Source organism: Clytia hemisphaerica, unplaced genomic scaffold, assembly GCF_902728285.1.
Source record: "Clytia hemisphaerica strain Z4C2 unplaced genomic scaffold, Clytia hemisphaerica genome assembly, whole genome shotgun sequence".
Taxonomy (NCBI): Eukaryota; Metazoa; Cnidaria; class Hydrozoa; order Leptothecata; family Clytiidae; genus Clytia; species Clytia hemisphaerica.
In genome coordinates, this window is record NW_027104175.1 from 2,259,642 (window position 1) to 2,274,074 (window position 14,433).

The following is a 14,433-nucleotide window of genomic DNA, read 5'->3' on the forward strand; positions in this document are numbered from 1 at the left end:
TGATTGACTTTGCTAAAGCAGGGCTCAACTGAGAATTGAACTCAGGACCTCTCGCACCCAAAGCGAGAATCATACCACTAGACCATTGAGCCATAAAATTCTTAATATTTGCGTACGTAAATAAACATACTTTGCCGTGAGTTATTAAACTAGAACTGAAAAAATGCGTGATGTTTTCAATGCAGGGCTCAACTGAGAGTCGAACTCAGGACCTCTCGCACCCGAAGCAAGAATCATACCACTAGACCATTGAGCCGGTGACAACACCTGTCTGCACAGTTAAAAGTAAAAGATTTTTTGACCATTTACTGATAATATACCATCTTACAATCAAAGAAAATCGCCCGACATGGGGCTTGAACCCATGACCCTGAGATTAAGAGTCTCATGCTCTACCGACTGAGCTAGCCAGGCTTGTACACGACGCCAATATGCCAAGGCATAATTTTGAGGCGAGGAGCGGATCGTGTATACGGAACAACGTGCCGGTTTTGAGCAATTCTAAATGAGCAATCTTATCCACCGTTTTGAGGGATCATGTTGAATTCATTTGGAAATGAAATCTCATTGATTGACTTTGCTAAAGCAGGGCTCAACTGAGAATTGAACTCAGGACCTCTCGCACCCAAAGCGAGAATCATACCACTAGACCATTGAGCCATAAAATTCTTAATATTTGCGTACGTAAATAAACATACTTTGCCGTGAGTTATTAAACTAGAACTGAAAAAATGCGTGATGTTTTCAATGCAGGGCTCAACTGAGAGTCGAACTCAGGACCTCTCGCACCCGAAGCAAGAATCATACCACTAGACCATTGAGCCGGTGACAACACCTGTCTGCACAGTTAAAAGTAAAAGATTTTTTGACCATTTACTGATAATATACCATCTTACAATCAAAGAAAATCGCCCGACATGGGGCTTGAACCCATGACCCTGAGATTAAGAGTCTCATGCTCTACCGACTGAGCTAGCCAGGCTTGTACACGACGCCAATATGCCAAGGCATAATTTTGAGGCGAGGAGCGGATCGTGTATACGGAACAACGTGCCGGTTTTGAGCAATTCTAAATGAGCAATCTTATCCACCGTTTTGAGGGATCATGTTGAATTCATTTGGAAATGAAATCTCATTGATTGACTTTGCTAAAGCAGGGCTCAACTGAGAATTGAACTCAGGACCTCTCGCACCCAAAGCGAGAATCATACCACTAGACCATTGAGCCATAAAATTCTTAATATTTGCGTACGTAAATAAACATACTTTGCCGTGAGTTATTAAACTAGAACTGAAAAAATGCGTGATGTTTTCAATGCAGGGCTCAACTGAGAGTCGAACTCAGGACCTCTCGCACCCGAAGCAAGAATCATACCACTAGACCATTGAGCCGGTGACAACACCTGTCTGCACAGTTAAAAGTAAAAGATTTTTTGACCATTTACTGATAATATACCATCTTACAATCAAAGAAAATCGCCCGACATGGGGCTTGAACCCATGACCCTGAGATTAAGAGTCTCATGCTCTACCGACTGAGCTAGCCAGGCTTGTACACGACGCCAATATGCCAAGGCATAATTTTGAGGCGAGGAGCGGATCGTGTATACGGAACAACGTGCCGGTTTTGAGCAATTCTAAATGAGCAATCTTATCCACCGTTTTGAGGGATCATGTTGAATTCATTTGGAAATGAAATCTCATTGATTGACTTTGCTAAAGCAGGGCTCAACTGAGAATTGAACTCAGGACCTCTCGCACCCAAAGCGAGAATCATACCACTAGACCATTGAGCCATAAAATTCTTAATATTTGCGTACGTAAATAAACATACTTTGCCGTGAGTTATTAAACTAGAACTGAAAAAATGCGTGATGTTTTCAATGCAGGGCTCAACTGAGAGTCGAACTCAGGACCTCTCGCACCCGAAGCAAGAATCATACCACTAGACCATTGAGCCGGTGACAACACCTGTCTGCACAGTTAAAAGTAAAAGATTTTTTGACCATTTACTGATAATATACCATCTTACAATCAAAGAAAATCGCCCGACATGGGGCTTGAACCCATGACCCTGAGATTAAGAGTCTCATGCTCTACCGACTGAGCTAGCCAGGCTTGTACACGACGCCAATATGCCAAGGCATAATTTTGAGGCGAGGAGCGGATCGTGTATACGGAACAACGTGCCGGTTTTGAGCAATTCTAAATGAGCAATCTTATCCACCGTTTTGAGGGATCATGTTGAATTCATTTGGAAATGAAATCTCATTGATTGACTTTGCTAAAGCAGGGCTCAACTGAGAATTGAACTCAGGACCTCTCGCACCCAAAGCGAGAATCATACCACTAGACCATTGAGCCATAAAATTCTTAATATTTGCGTACGTAAATAAACATACTTTGCCGTGAGTTATTAAACTAGAACTGAAAAAATGCGTGATGTTTTCAATGCAGGGCTCAACTGAGAGTCGAACTCAGGACCTCTCGCACCCGAAGCAAGAATCATACCACTAGACCATTGAGCCGGTGACAACACCTGTCTGCACAGTTAAAAGTAAAAGATTTTTTGACCATTTACTGATAATATACCATCTTACAATCAAAGAAAATCGCCCGACATGGGGCTTGAACCCATGACCCTGAGATTAAGAGTCTCATGCTCTACCGACTGAGCTAGCCAGGCTTGTACACGACGCCAATATGCCAAGGCATAATTTTGAGGCGAGGAGCGGATCGTGTATACGGAACAACGTGCCGGTTTTGAGCAATTCTAAATGAGCAATCTTATCCACCGTTTTGAGGGATCATGTTGAATTCATTTGGAAATGAAATCTCATTGATTGACTTTGCTAAAGCAGGGCTCAACTGAGAATTGAACTCAGGACCTCTCGCACCCAAAGCGAGAATCATACCACTAGACCATTGAGCCATAAAATTCTTAATATTTGCGTACGTAAATAAACATACTTTGCCGTGAGTTATTAAACTAGAACTGAAAAAATGCGTGATGTTTTCAATGCAGGGCTCAACTGAGAGTCGAACTCAGGACCTCTCGCACCCGAAGCAAGAATCATACCACTAGACCATTGAGCCGGTGACAACACCTGTCTGCACAGTTAAAAGTAAAAGATTTTTTGACCATTTACTGATAATATACCATCTTACAATCAAAGAAAATCGCCCGACATGGGGCTTGAACCCATGACCCTGAGATTAAGAGTCTCATGCTCTACCGACTGAGCTAGCCAGGCTTGTACACGACGCCAATATGCCAAGGCATAATTTTGAGGCGAGGAGCGGATCGTGTATACGGAACAACGTGCCGGTTTTGAGCAATTCTAAATGAGCAATCTTATCCACCGTTTTGAGGGATCATGTTGAATTCATTTGGAAATGAAATCTCATTGATTGACTTTGCTAAAGCAGGGCTCAACTGAGAATTGAACTCAGGACCTCTCGCACCCAAAGCGAGAATCATACCACTAGACCATTGAGCCATAAAATTCTTAATATTTGCGTACGTAAATAAACATACTTTGCCGTGAGTTATTAAACTAGAACTGAAAAAATGCGTGATGTTTTCAATGCAGGGCTCAACTGAGAGTCGAACTCAGGACCTCTCGCACCCGAAGCAAGAATCATACCACTAGACCATTGAGCCGGTGACAACACCTGTCTGCACAGTTAAAAGTAAAAGATTTTTTGACCATTTACTGATAATATACCATCTTACAATCAAAGAAAATCGCCCGACATGGGGCTTGAACCCATGACCCTGAGATTAAGAGTCTCATGCTCTACCGACTGAGCTAGCCAGGCTTGTACACGACGCCAATATGCCAAGGCATAATTTTGAGGCGAGGAGCGGATCGTGTATACGGAACAACGTGCCGGTTTTGAGCAATTCTAAATGAGCAATCTTATCCACCGTTTTGAGGGATCATGTTGAATTCATTTGGAAATGAAATCTCATTGATTGACTTTGCTAAAGCAGGGCTCAACTGAGAATTGAACTCAGGACCTCTCGCACCCAAAGCGAGAATCATACCACTAGACCATTGAGCCATAAAATTCTTAATATTTGCGTACGTAAATAAACATACTTTGCCGTGAGTTATTAAACTAGAACTGAAAAAATGCGTGATGTTTTCAATGCAGGGCTCAACTGAGAGTCGAACTCAGGACCTCTCGCACCCGAAGCAAGAATCATACCACTAGACCATTGAGCCGGTGACAACACCTGTCTGCACAGTTAAAAGTAAAAGATTTTTTGACCATTTACTGATAATATACCATCTTACAATCAAAGAAAATCGCCCGACATGGGGCTTGAACCCATGACCCTGAGATTAAGAGTCTCATGCTCTACCGACTGAGCTAGCCAGGCTTGTACACGACGCCAATATGCCAAGGCATAATTTTGAGGCGAGGAGCGGATCGTGTATACGGAACAACGTGCCGGTTTTGAGCAATTCTAAATGAGCAATCTTATCCACCGTTTTGAGGGATCATGTTGAATTCATTTGGAAATGAAATCTCATTGATTGACTTTGCTAAAGCAGGGCTCAACTGAGAATTGAACTCAGGACCTCTCGCACCCAAAGCGAGAATCATACCACTAGACCATTGAGCCATAAAATTCTTAATATTTGCGTACGTAAATAAACATACTTTGCCGTGAGTTATTAAACTAGAACTGAAAAAATGCGTGATGTTTTCAATGCAGGGCTCAACTGAGAGTCGAACTCAGGACCTCTCGCACCCGAAGCAAGAATCATACCACTAGACCATTGAGCCGGTGACAACACCTGTCTGCACAGTTAAAAGTAAAAGATTTTTTGACCATTTACTGATAATATACCATCTTACAATCAAAGAAAATCGCCCGACATGGGGCTTGAACCCATGACCCTGAGATTAAGAGTCTCATGCTCTACCGACTGAGCTAGCCAGGCTTGTACACGACGCCAATATGCCAAGGCATAATTTTGAGGCGAGGAGCGGATCGTGTATACGGAACAACGTGCCGGTTTTGAGCAATTCTAAATGAGCAATCTTATCCACCGTTTTGAGGGATCATGTTGAATTCATTTGGAAATGAAATCTCATTGATTGACTTTGCTAAAGCAGGGCTCAACTGAGAATTGAACTCAGGACCTCTCGCACCCAAAGCGAGAATCATACCACTAGACCATTGAGCCATAAAATTCTTAATATTTGCGTACGTAAATAAACATACTTTGCCGTGAGTTATTAAACTAGAACTGAAAAAATGCGTGATGTTTTCAATGCAGGGCTCAACTGAGAGTCGAACTCAGGACCTCTCGCACCCGAAGCAAGAATCATACCACTAGACCATTGAGCCGGTCTGCACAGTTAAAAGTAAAAGATTTTTTGACCATTTACTGATAATATACCATCTTACAATCAAAGAAAATCGCCCGACATGGGGCTTGAACCCATGACCCTGAGATTAAGAGTCTCATGCTCTACCGACTGAGCTAGCCAGGCTTGTACACGACGCCAATATGCCAAGGCATAATTTTGAGGCGAGGAGCGGATCGTGTATACGGAACAACGTGCCGGTTTTGAGCAATTCTAAATGAGCAATCTTATCCACCGTTTTGAGGGATCATGTTGAATTCATTTGGAAATGAAATCTCATTGATTGACTTTGCTAAAGCAGGGCTCAACTGAGAATTGAACTCAGGACCTCTCGCACCCAAAGCGAGAATCATACCACTAGACCATTGAGCCATAAAATTCTTAATATTTGCGTACGTAAATAAACATACTTTGCCGTGAGTTATTAAACTAGAACTGAAAAAATGCGTGATGTTTTCAATGCAGGGCTCAACTGAGAGTCGAACTCAGGACCTCTCGCACCCGAAGCAAGAATCATACCACTAGACCATTGAGCCGGTGACAACACCTGTCTGCACAGTTAAAAGTAAAAGATTTTTTGACCATTTACTGATAATATACCATCTTACAATCAAAGAAAATCGCCCGACATGGGGCTTGAACCCATGACCCTGAGATTAAGAGTCTCATGCTCTACCGACTGAGCTAGCCAGGCTTGTACACGACGCCAATATGCCAAGGCATAATTTTGAGGCGAGGAGCGGATCGTGTATACGGAACAACGTGCCGGTTTTGAGCAATTCTAAATGAGCAATCTTATCCACCGTTTTGAGGGATCATGTTGAATTCATTTGGAAATGAAATCTCATTGATTGACTTTGCTAAAGCAGGGCTCAACTGAGAATTGAACTCAGGACCTCTCGCACCCAAAGCGAGAATCATACCACTAGACCATTGAGCCATAAAATTCTTAATATTTGCGTACGTAAATAAACATACTTTGCCGTGAGTTATTAAACTAGAACTGAAAAAATGCGTGATGTTTTCAATGCAGGGCTCAACTGAGAGTCGAACTCAGGACCTCTCGCACCCGAAGCAAGAATCATACCACTAGACCATTGAGCCGGTGACAACACCTGTCTGCACAGTTAAAAGTAAAAGATTTTTTGACCATTTACTGATAATATACCATCTTACAATCAAAGAAAATCGCCCGACATGGGGCTTGAACCCATGACCCTGAGATTAAGAGTCTCATGCTCTACCGACTGAGCTAGCCAGGCTTGTACACGACGCCAATATGCCAAGGCATAATTTTGAGGCGAGGAGCGGATCGTGTATACGGAACAACGTGCCGGTTTTGAGCAATTCTAAATGAGCAATCTTATCCACCGTTTTGAGGGATCATGTTGAATTCATTTGGAAATGAAATCTCATTGATTGACTTTGCTAAAGCAGGGCTCAACTGAGAATTGAACTCAGGACCTCTCGCACCCAAAGCGAGAATCATACCACTAGACCATTGAGCCATAAAATTCTTAATATTTGCGTACGTAAATAAACATACTTTGCCGTGAGTTATTAAACTAGAACTGAAAAAATGCGTGATGTTTTCAATGCAGGGCTCAACTGAGAGTCGAACTCAGGACCTCTCGCACCCGAAGCAAGAATCATACCACTAGACCATTGAGCCGGTGACAACACCTGTCTGCACAGTTAAAAGTAAAAGATTTTTTGACCATTTACTGATAATATACCATCTTACAATCAAAGAAAATCGCCCGACATGGGGCTTGAACCCATGACCCTGAGATTAAGAGTCTCATGCTCTACCGACTGAGCTAGCCAGGCTTGTACACGACGCCAATATGCCAAGGCATAATTTTGAGGCGAGGAGCGGATCGTGTATACGGAACAACGTGCCGGTTTTGAGCAATTCTAAATGAGCAATCTTATCCACCGTTTTGAGGGATCATGTTGAATTCATTTGGAAATGAAATCTCATTGATTGACTTTGCTAAAGCAGGGCTCAACTGAGAATTGAACTCAGGACCTCTCGCACCCAAAGCGAGAATCATACCACTAGACCATTGAGCCATAAAATTCTTAATATTTGCGTACGTAAATAAACATACTTTGCCGTGAGTTATTAAACTAGAACTGAAAAAATGCGTGATGTTTTCAATGCAGGGCTCAACTGAGAGTCGAACTCAGGACCTCTCGCACCCGAAGCAAGAATCATACCACTAGACCATTGAGCCGGTGACAACACCTGTCTGCACAGTTAAAAGTAAAAGATTTTTTGACCATTTACTGATAATATACCATCTTACAATCAAAGAAAATCGCCCGACATGGGGCTTGAACCCATGACCCTGAGATTAAGAGTCTCATGCTCTACCGACTGAGCTAGCCAGGCTTGTACACGACGCCAATATGCCAAGGCATAATTTTGAGGCGAGGAGCGGATCGTGTATACGGAACAACGTGCCGGTTTTGAGCAATTCTAAATGAGCAATCTTATCCACCGTTTTGAGGGATCATGTTGAATTCATTTGGAAATGAAATCTCATTGATTGACTTTGCTAAAGCAGGGCTCAACTGAGAATTGAACTCAGGACCTCTCGCACCCAAAGCGAGAATCATACCACTAGACCATTGAGCCATAAAATTCTTAATATTTGCGTACGTAAATAAACATACTTTGCCGTGAGTTATTAAACTAGAACTGAAAAAATGCGTGATGTTTTCAATGCAGGGCTCAACTGAGAGTCGAACTCAGGACCTCTCGCACCCGAAGCAAGAATCATACCACTAGACCATTGAGCCGGTGACAACACCTGTCTGCACAGTTAAAAGTAAAAGATTTTTTGACCATTTACTGATAATATACCATCTTACAATCAAAGAAAATCGCCCGACATGGGGCTTGAACCCATGACCCTGAGATTAAGAGTCTCATGCTCTACCGACTGAGCTAGCCAGGCTTGTACACGACGCCAATATGCCAAGGCATAATTTTGAGGCGAGGAGCGGATCGTGTATACGGAACAACGTGCCGGTTTTGAGCAATTCTAAATGAGCAATCTTATCCACCGTTTTGAGGGATCATGTTGAATTCATTTGGAAATGAAATCTCATTGATTGACTTTGCTAAAGCAGGGCTCAACTGAGAATTGAACTCAGGACCTCTCGCACCCAAAGCGAGAATCATACCACTAGACCATTGAGCCATAAAATTCTTAATATTTGCGTACGTAAATAAACATACTTTGCCGTGAGTTATTAAACTAGAACTGAAAAAATGCGTGATGTTTTCAATGCAGGGCTCAACTGAGAGTCGAACTCAGGACCTCTCGCACCCGAAGCAAGAATCATACCACTAGACCATTGAGCCGATGACAACACCTGTCTGCACAGTTAAAAGTAAAAGATTTTTTGACCATTTACTGATAATATACCATCTTACAATCAAAGAAAATCGCCCGACATGGGGCTTGAACCCATGACCCTGAGATTAAGAGTCTCATGCTCTACCGACTGAGCTAGCCAGGCTTGTACACGACGCCAATATGCCAAGGCATAATTTTGAGGCGAGGAGCGGATCGTGTATACGGAACAACGTGCCGGTTTTGAGCAATTCTAAATGAGCAATCTTATCCACCGTTTTGAGGGATCATGTTGAATTCATTTGGAAATGAAATCTCATTGATTGACTTTGCTAAAGCAGGGCTCAACTGAGAATTGAACTCAGGACCTCTCGCACCCAAAGCGAGAATCATACCACTAGACCATTGAGCCATAAAATTCTTAATATTTGCGTACGTAAATAAACATACTTTGCCGTGAGTTATTAAATTAGAACTGAAAAAATGCGTGATGTTTTCAATGCAGGGCTCAACTGAGAGTCGAACTCAGGACCTCTCGCACCCGAAGCAAGAATCATACCACTAGACCATTGAGCCGGTGACAACACCTGTCTGCACAGTTAAAAGTAAAAGATTTTTTGACCATTTACTGATAATATACCATCTTACAATCAAAGAAAATCGCCCGACATGGGGCTTGAACCCATGACCCTGAGATTAAGAGTCTCATGCTCTACCGACTGAGCTAGCCAGGCTTGTACACGACGCCAATATGCCAAGGCATAATTTTGAGGCGAGGAGCGGATCGTGTATACGGAACAACGTGCCGGTTTTGAGCAATTCTAAATGAGCAATCTTATCCACCGTTTTGAGGGATCATGTTGAATTCATTTGGAAATGAAATCTCATTGATTGACTTTGCTAAAGCAGGGCTCAACTGAGAATTGAACTCAGGACCTCTCGCACCCAAAGCGAGAATCATACCACTAGACCATTGAGCCATAAAATTCTTAATATTTGCGTACGTAGATAAACATACTTTGCCGTGAGTTATTAAATTAGAACTGAAAAAATGCGTGATGTTTTCAATGCAGGGCTCAACTGAGAGTCGAACTCAGGACCTCTCGCACCCGAAGCAAGAATCATACCACTAGACCATTGAGCCGATGACAACACCTGTCTGCACAGTTAAAAGTAAAAGATTTTTTGACCATTTACTGATAATATACCATCTTACAATCAAAGAAAATCGCCCGACATGGGGCTTGAACCCATGACCCTGAGATTAAGAGTCTCATGCTCTACCGACTGAGCTAGCCAGGCTTGTACACGACGCCAATATGCCAAGGCATAATTTTGAGGCGAGGAGCGGATCGTGTATACGGAACAACGTGCCGGTTTTGAGCAATTCTAAATGAGCAATCTTATCCACCGTTTTGAGGGATCATGTTGAATTCATTTGGAAATGAAATCTCATTGATTGACTTTGCTAAAGCAGGGCTCAACTGAGAATTGAACTCAGGACCTCTCGCACCCAAAGCGAGAATCATACCACTAGACCATTGAGCCATAAAATTCTTAATATTTGCGTACGTAAATAAACATACTTTGCCGTGAGTTATTAAATTAGAACTGAAAAAATGCGTGATGTTTTCAATGCAGGGCTCAACTGAGAGTCGAACTCAGGACCTCTCGCACCCGAAGCAAGAATCATACCACTAGACCATTGAGCCGTGACAACACCTGTCTGCACAGTTAAAAGTAAAAGATTTTTTGACCATTTACTGATAATATACCATCTTACAATCAAAGAAAATCGCCCGACATGGGGCTTGAACCCATGACCCTGAGATTAAGAGTCTCATGCTCTACCGACTGAGCTAGCCAGGCTTGTACACGACGCCAATATGCCAAGGCATAATTTTGAGGCGAGGAGCGGATCGTGTATACGGAACAACGTGCCGGTTTTGAGCAATTCTAAATGAGCAATCTTATCCACCGTTTTGAGGGATCATGTTGAATTCATTTGGAAATGAAATCTCATTGATTGACTTTGCTAAAGCAGGGCTCAACTGAGAATTGAACTCAGGACCTCTCGCACCCAAAGCGAGAATCATACCACTAGACCATTGAGCCATAAAATTCTTAATATTTGCGTACGTAAATAAACATACTTTGCCGTGAGTTATTAAACTAGAACTGAAAAAATGCGTGATGTTTTCAATGCAGGGCTCAACTGAGAGTCGAACTCAGGACCTCTCGCACCCGAAGCAAGAATCATACCACTAGACCATTGAGCCGGTGACAACACCTGTCTGCACAGTTAAAAGTAAAAGATTTTTTGACCATTTACTGATAATATACCATCTTACAATCAAAGAAAATCGCCCGACATGGGGCTTGAACCCATGACCCTGAGATTAAGAGTCTCATGCTCTACCGACTGAGCTAGCCAGGCTTGTACACGACGCCAATATGCCAAGGCATAATTTTGAGGCGAGGAGCGGATCGTGTATACGGAACAACGTGCCGGTTTTGAGCAATTCTAAATGAGCAATCTTATCCACCGTTTTGAGGGATCATGTTGAATTCATTTGGAAATGAAATCTCATTGATTGACTTTGCTAAAGCAGGGCTCAACTGAGAATTGAACTCAGGACCTCTCGCACCCAAAGCGAGAATCATACCACTAGACCATTGAGCCATAAAATTCTTAATATTTGCGTACGTAGATAAACATACTTTGCCGTGAGTTATTAAATTAGAACTGAAAAAATGCGTGATGTTTTCAATGCAGGGCTCAACTGAGAGTCGAACTCAGGACCTCTCGCACCCGAAGCAAGAATCATACCACTAGACCATTGAGCCGGTGACAACACCTGTCTGCACAGTTAAAAGTAAAAGATTTTTTGACCATTTACTGATAATATACCATCTTACAATCAAAGAAAATCGCCCGACATGGGGCTTGAACCCATGACCCTGAGATTAAGAGTCTCATGCTCTACCGACTGAGCTAGCCAGGCTTGTACACGACGCCAATATGCCAAGGCATAATTTTGAGGCGAGGAGCGGATCGTGTATACGGAACAACGTGCCGGTTTTGAGCAATTCTAAATGAGCAATCTTATCCACCGTTTTGAGGGATCATGTTGAATTCATTTGGAAATGAAATCTCATTGATTGACTTTGCTAAAGCAGGGCTCAACTGAGAATTGAACTCAGGACCTCTCGCACCCAAAGCGAGAATCATACCACTAGACCATTGAGCCATAAAATTCTTAATATTTGCGTACGTAGATAAACATACTTTGCCGTGAGTTATTAAATTAGAACTGAAAAAATGCGTGATGTTTTCAATGCAGGGCTCAACTGAGAGTCGAACTCAGGACCTCTCGCACCCGAAGCAAGAATCATACCACTAGACCATTGAGCCGATGACAACACCTGTCTGCACAGTTAAAAGTAAAAGATTTTTTGACCATTTACTGATAATATACCATCTTACAATCAAAGAAAATCGCCCGACATGGGGCTTGAACCCATGACCCTGAGATTAAGAGTCTCATGCTCTACCGACTGAGCTAGCCAGGCTTGTACACGACGCCAATATGCCAAGGCATAATTTTGAGGCGAGGAGCGGATCGTGTATACGGAACAACGTGCCGGTTTTGAGCAATTCTAAATGAGCAATCTTATCCACCGTTTTGAGGGATCATGTTGAATTCATTTGGAAATGAAATCTCATTGATTGACTTTGCTAAAGCAGGGCTCAACTGAGAATTGAACTCAGGACCTCTCGCACCCAAAGCGAGAATCATACCACTAGACCATTGAGCCATAAAATTCTTAATATTTGCGTACGTAAATAAACATACTTTGCCGTGAGTTATTAAACTAGAACTGAAAAAATGCGTGATGTTTTCAATGCAGGGCTCAACTGAGAGTCGAACTCAGGACCTCTCGCACCCGAAGCAAGAATCATACCACTAGACCATTGAGCCGGTGACAACACCTGTCTGCACAGTTAAAAGTAAAAGATTTTTTGACCATTTACTGATAATATACCATCTTACAATCAAAGAAAATCGCCCGACATGGGGCTTGAACCCATGACCCTGAGATTAAGAGTCTCATGCTCTACCGACTGAGCTAGCCAGGCTTGTACACGACGCCAATATGCCAAGGCATAATTTTGAGGCGAGGAGCGGATCGTGTATACGGAACAACGTGCCGGTTTTGAGCAATTCTAAATGAGCAATCTTATCCACCGTTTTGAGGGATCATGTTGAATTCATTTGGAAATGAAATCTCATTGATTGACTTTGCTAAAGCAGGGCTCAACTGAGAATTGAACTCAGGACCTCTCGCACCCAAAGCGAGAATCATACCACTAGACCATTGAGCCATAAAATTCTTAATATTTGCGTACGTAAATAAACATACTTTGCCGTGAGTTATTAAACTAGAACTGAAAAAATGCGTGATGTTTTCAATGCAGGGCTCAACTGAGAGTCGAACTCAGGACCTCTCGCACCCGAAGCAAGAATCATACCACTAGACCATTGAGCCGGTGACAACACCTGTCTGCACAGTTAAAAGTAAAAGATTTTTTGACCATTTACTGATAATATACCATCTTACAATCAAAGAAAATCGCCCGACATGGGGCTTGAACCCATGACCCTGAGATTAAGAGTCTCATGCTCTACCGACTGAGCTAGCCAGGCTTGTACACGACGCCAATATGCCAAGGCATAATTTTGAGGCGAGGAGCGGATCGTGTATACGGAACAACGTGCCGGTTTTGAGCAATTCTAAATGAGCAATCTTATCCACCGTTTTGAGGGATCATGTTGAATTCATTTGGAAATGAAATCTCATTGATTGACTTTGCTAAAGCAGGGCTCAACTGAGAATTGAACTCAGGACCTCTCGCACCCAAAGCGAGAATCATACCACTAGACCATTGAGCCATAAAATTCTTAATATTTGCGTACGTAGATAAACATACTTTGCCGTGAGTTATTAAACTAGAACTGAAAAAATGCGTGATGTTTTCAATGCAGGGCTCAACTGAGAGTCGAACTCAGGACCTCTCGCACCCGAAGCAAGAATCATACCACTAGACCATTGAGCCGGTGACAACACCTGTCTGCACAGTTAAAAGTAAAAGATTTTTTGACCATTTACTGATAATATACCATCTTACAATCAAAGAAAATCGCCCGACATGGGGCTTGAACCCATGACCCTGAGATTAAGAGTCTCATGCTCTACCGACTGAGCTAGCCAGGCTTGTACACGACGCCAATATGCCAAGGCATAATTTTGAGGCGAGGAGCGGATCGTGTATACGGAACAACGTGCCGGTTTTGAGCAATTCTAAATGAGCAATCTTATCCACCGTTTTGAGGGATCATGTTGAATTCATTTGGAAATGAAATCTCATTGATTGACTTTGCTAAAGCAGGGCTCAACTGAGAATTGAACTCAGGACCTCTCGCACCCAAAGCGAGAATCATACCACTAGACCATTGAGCCATAAAATTCTTAATATTTGCGTACGTAGATAAACATACTTTGCCGTGAGTTATTAAATTAGAACTGAAAAAATGCGTGATGTTTTCAATGCAGGGCTCAACTGAGAGTCGAACTCAGGACCTCTCGCACCCGAAGCAAGAATCATACCACTAGA

The 14,433-nt window shown here is 42.6% G+C and overlaps 44 non-coding genes across 44 annotated transcripts; all 44 read right to left on the reverse strand.

The window, feature by feature from the left end:
• Positions 1-20: 20 nt before the first annotated feature.
• On the reverse strand, positions 21-92 carry Trnap-ugg (transfer RNA proline (anticodon UGG)). Its single transcript has one exon. It is a non-coding gene; the product is annotated as a tRNA-Pro (tRNA).
• A 92-nt stretch (positions 93-184) lies between these two features.
• Positions 185-256, reverse strand: Trnap-cgg (transfer RNA proline (anticodon CGG)). The gene has a single exon. It is a non-coding gene; the product is annotated as a tRNA-Pro (tRNA).
• Positions 257-341: 85 nt separating this feature from the next.
• Positions 342-414, reverse strand: Trnak-cuu (transfer RNA lysine (anticodon CUU)). Its single transcript has one exon. It is a non-coding gene; the product is annotated as a tRNA-Lys (tRNA).
• Positions 415-588: 174 nt separating this feature from the next.
• Positions 589-660, reverse strand: Trnap-ugg (transfer RNA proline (anticodon UGG)). Its single transcript has one exon. It is a non-coding gene; the product is annotated as a tRNA-Pro (tRNA).
• Positions 661-752: 92 nt separating this feature from the next.
• On the reverse strand, positions 753-824 carry Trnap-cgg (transfer RNA proline (anticodon CGG)). Its single transcript has one exon. It is a non-coding gene; the product is annotated as a tRNA-Pro (tRNA).
• An 85-nt stretch (positions 825-909) lies between these two features.
• Trnak-cuu (transfer RNA lysine (anticodon CUU)) lies at positions 910-982 on the reverse strand. The gene has a single exon. It is a non-coding gene; the product is annotated as a tRNA-Lys (tRNA).
• Positions 983-1,156: 174 nt separating this feature from the next.
• Positions 1,157-1,228, reverse strand: Trnap-ugg (transfer RNA proline (anticodon UGG)). The gene has a single exon. It is a non-coding gene; the product is annotated as a tRNA-Pro (tRNA).
• Positions 1,229-1,320: 92 nt separating this feature from the next.
• Positions 1,321-1,392, reverse strand: Trnap-cgg (transfer RNA proline (anticodon CGG)). Its single transcript has one exon. It is a non-coding gene; the product is annotated as a tRNA-Pro (tRNA).
• An 85-nt stretch (positions 1,393-1,477) lies between these two features.
• Positions 1,478-1,550, reverse strand: Trnak-cuu (transfer RNA lysine (anticodon CUU)). Its single transcript has one exon. It is a non-coding gene; the product is annotated as a tRNA-Lys (tRNA).
• A 174-nt stretch (positions 1,551-1,724) lies between these two features.
• Positions 1,725-1,796, reverse strand: Trnap-ugg (transfer RNA proline (anticodon UGG)). The gene has a single exon. It is a non-coding gene; the product is annotated as a tRNA-Pro (tRNA).
• A 92-nt stretch (positions 1,797-1,888) lies between these two features.
• On the reverse strand, positions 1,889-1,960 carry Trnap-cgg (transfer RNA proline (anticodon CGG)). Its single transcript has one exon. It is a non-coding gene; the product is annotated as a tRNA-Pro (tRNA).
• Positions 1,961-2,045: 85 nt separating this feature from the next.
• Trnak-cuu (transfer RNA lysine (anticodon CUU)) lies at positions 2,046-2,118 on the reverse strand. The gene has a single exon. It is a non-coding gene; the product is annotated as a tRNA-Lys (tRNA).
• Positions 2,119-2,292: 174 nt separating this feature from the next.
• On the reverse strand, positions 2,293-2,364 carry Trnap-ugg (transfer RNA proline (anticodon UGG)). Its single transcript has one exon. It is a non-coding gene; the product is annotated as a tRNA-Pro (tRNA).
• Positions 2,365-2,456: 92 nt separating this feature from the next.
• Trnap-cgg (transfer RNA proline (anticodon CGG)) lies at positions 2,457-2,528 on the reverse strand. The gene has a single exon. It is a non-coding gene; the product is annotated as a tRNA-Pro (tRNA).
• An 85-nt stretch (positions 2,529-2,613) lies between these two features.
• Trnak-cuu (transfer RNA lysine (anticodon CUU)) lies at positions 2,614-2,686 on the reverse strand. Its single transcript has one exon. It is a non-coding gene; the product is annotated as a tRNA-Lys (tRNA).
• Positions 2,687-2,860: 174 nt separating this feature from the next.
• On the reverse strand, positions 2,861-2,932 carry Trnap-ugg (transfer RNA proline (anticodon UGG)). Its single transcript has one exon. It is a non-coding gene; the product is annotated as a tRNA-Pro (tRNA).
• Positions 2,933-3,024: 92 nt separating this feature from the next.
• Trnap-cgg (transfer RNA proline (anticodon CGG)) lies at positions 3,025-3,096 on the reverse strand. Its single transcript has one exon. It is a non-coding gene; the product is annotated as a tRNA-Pro (tRNA).
• An 85-nt stretch (positions 3,097-3,181) lies between these two features.
• Positions 3,182-3,254, reverse strand: Trnak-cuu (transfer RNA lysine (anticodon CUU)). The gene has a single exon. It is a non-coding gene; the product is annotated as a tRNA-Lys (tRNA).
• Positions 3,255-3,428: 174 nt separating this feature from the next.
• Trnap-ugg (transfer RNA proline (anticodon UGG)) lies at positions 3,429-3,500 on the reverse strand. The gene has a single exon. It is a non-coding gene; the product is annotated as a tRNA-Pro (tRNA).
• A 92-nt stretch (positions 3,501-3,592) lies between these two features.
• Positions 3,593-3,664, reverse strand: Trnap-cgg (transfer RNA proline (anticodon CGG)). The gene has a single exon. It is a non-coding gene; the product is annotated as a tRNA-Pro (tRNA).
• Positions 3,665-3,749: 85 nt separating this feature from the next.
• Positions 3,750-3,822, reverse strand: Trnak-cuu (transfer RNA lysine (anticodon CUU)). Its single transcript has one exon. It is a non-coding gene; the product is annotated as a tRNA-Lys (tRNA).
• Positions 3,823-3,996: 174 nt separating this feature from the next.
• Trnap-ugg (transfer RNA proline (anticodon UGG)) lies at positions 3,997-4,068 on the reverse strand. The gene has a single exon. It is a non-coding gene; the product is annotated as a tRNA-Pro (tRNA).
• Positions 4,069-4,160: 92 nt separating this feature from the next.
• On the reverse strand, positions 4,161-4,232 carry Trnap-cgg (transfer RNA proline (anticodon CGG)). The gene has a single exon. It is a non-coding gene; the product is annotated as a tRNA-Pro (tRNA).
• Positions 4,233-4,317: 85 nt separating this feature from the next.
• On the reverse strand, positions 4,318-4,390 carry Trnak-cuu (transfer RNA lysine (anticodon CUU)). Its single transcript has one exon. It is a non-coding gene; the product is annotated as a tRNA-Lys (tRNA).
• A 174-nt stretch (positions 4,391-4,564) lies between these two features.
• On the reverse strand, positions 4,565-4,636 carry Trnap-ugg (transfer RNA proline (anticodon UGG)). The gene has a single exon. It is a non-coding gene; the product is annotated as a tRNA-Pro (tRNA).
• A 92-nt stretch (positions 4,637-4,728) lies between these two features.
• Trnap-cgg (transfer RNA proline (anticodon CGG)) lies at positions 4,729-4,800 on the reverse strand. The gene has a single exon. It is a non-coding gene; the product is annotated as a tRNA-Pro (tRNA).
• Positions 4,801-4,885: 85 nt separating this feature from the next.
• Trnak-cuu (transfer RNA lysine (anticodon CUU)) lies at positions 4,886-4,958 on the reverse strand. The gene has a single exon. It is a non-coding gene; the product is annotated as a tRNA-Lys (tRNA).
• Positions 4,959-5,296: 338 nt separating this feature from the next.
• Positions 5,297-5,368, reverse strand: Trnap-cgg (transfer RNA proline (anticodon CGG)). Its single transcript has one exon. It is a non-coding gene; the product is annotated as a tRNA-Pro (tRNA).
• A 73-nt stretch (positions 5,369-5,441) lies between these two features.
• Positions 5,442-5,514, reverse strand: Trnak-cuu (transfer RNA lysine (anticodon CUU)). The gene has a single exon. It is a non-coding gene; the product is annotated as a tRNA-Lys (tRNA).
• A 338-nt stretch (positions 5,515-5,852) lies between these two features.
• On the reverse strand, positions 5,853-5,924 carry Trnap-cgg (transfer RNA proline (anticodon CGG)). Its single transcript has one exon. It is a non-coding gene; the product is annotated as a tRNA-Pro (tRNA).
• An 85-nt stretch (positions 5,925-6,009) lies between these two features.
• On the reverse strand, positions 6,010-6,082 carry Trnak-cuu (transfer RNA lysine (anticodon CUU)). The gene has a single exon. It is a non-coding gene; the product is annotated as a tRNA-Lys (tRNA).
• Positions 6,083-6,420: 338 nt separating this feature from the next.
• Trnap-cgg (transfer RNA proline (anticodon CGG)) lies at positions 6,421-6,492 on the reverse strand. Its single transcript has one exon. It is a non-coding gene; the product is annotated as a tRNA-Pro (tRNA).
• Positions 6,493-6,577: 85 nt separating this feature from the next.
• Trnak-cuu (transfer RNA lysine (anticodon CUU)) lies at positions 6,578-6,650 on the reverse strand. Its single transcript has one exon. It is a non-coding gene; the product is annotated as a tRNA-Lys (tRNA).
• Positions 6,651-6,988: 338 nt separating this feature from the next.
• On the reverse strand, positions 6,989-7,060 carry Trnap-cgg (transfer RNA proline (anticodon CGG)). The gene has a single exon. It is a non-coding gene; the product is annotated as a tRNA-Pro (tRNA).
• Positions 7,061-7,556: 496 nt separating this feature from the next.
• Positions 7,557-7,628, reverse strand: Trnap-cgg (transfer RNA proline (anticodon CGG)). The gene has a single exon. It is a non-coding gene; the product is annotated as a tRNA-Pro (tRNA).
• Positions 7,629-8,124: 496 nt separating this feature from the next.
• Trnap-cgg (transfer RNA proline (anticodon CGG)) lies at positions 8,125-8,196 on the reverse strand. Its single transcript has one exon. It is a non-coding gene; the product is annotated as a tRNA-Pro (tRNA).
• A 496-nt stretch (positions 8,197-8,692) lies between these two features.
• Trnap-cgg (transfer RNA proline (anticodon CGG)) lies at positions 8,693-8,764 on the reverse strand. The gene has a single exon. It is a non-coding gene; the product is annotated as a tRNA-Pro (tRNA).
• Positions 8,765-9,260: 496 nt separating this feature from the next.
• Positions 9,261-9,332, reverse strand: Trnap-cgg (transfer RNA proline (anticodon CGG)). The gene has a single exon. It is a non-coding gene; the product is annotated as a tRNA-Pro (tRNA).
• Positions 9,333-9,828: 496 nt separating this feature from the next.
• On the reverse strand, positions 9,829-9,900 carry Trnap-cgg (transfer RNA proline (anticodon CGG)). The gene has a single exon. It is a non-coding gene; the product is annotated as a tRNA-Pro (tRNA).
• Positions 9,901-10,396: 496 nt separating this feature from the next.
• Positions 10,397-10,468, reverse strand: Trnap-cgg (transfer RNA proline (anticodon CGG)). The gene has a single exon. It is a non-coding gene; the product is annotated as a tRNA-Pro (tRNA).
• A 495-nt stretch (positions 10,469-10,963) lies between these two features.
• Positions 10,964-11,035, reverse strand: Trnap-cgg (transfer RNA proline (anticodon CGG)). The gene has a single exon. It is a non-coding gene; the product is annotated as a tRNA-Pro (tRNA).
• A 496-nt stretch (positions 11,036-11,531) lies between these two features.
• On the reverse strand, positions 11,532-11,603 carry Trnap-cgg (transfer RNA proline (anticodon CGG)). The gene has a single exon. It is a non-coding gene; the product is annotated as a tRNA-Pro (tRNA).
• Positions 11,604-12,099: 496 nt separating this feature from the next.
• On the reverse strand, positions 12,100-12,171 carry Trnap-cgg (transfer RNA proline (anticodon CGG)). Its single transcript has one exon. It is a non-coding gene; the product is annotated as a tRNA-Pro (tRNA).
• Positions 12,172-12,667: 496 nt separating this feature from the next.
• Positions 12,668-12,739, reverse strand: Trnap-cgg (transfer RNA proline (anticodon CGG)). Its single transcript has one exon. It is a non-coding gene; the product is annotated as a tRNA-Pro (tRNA).
• Between the last annotated feature and the right edge of the window lie 1,694 nt (positions 12,740-14,433).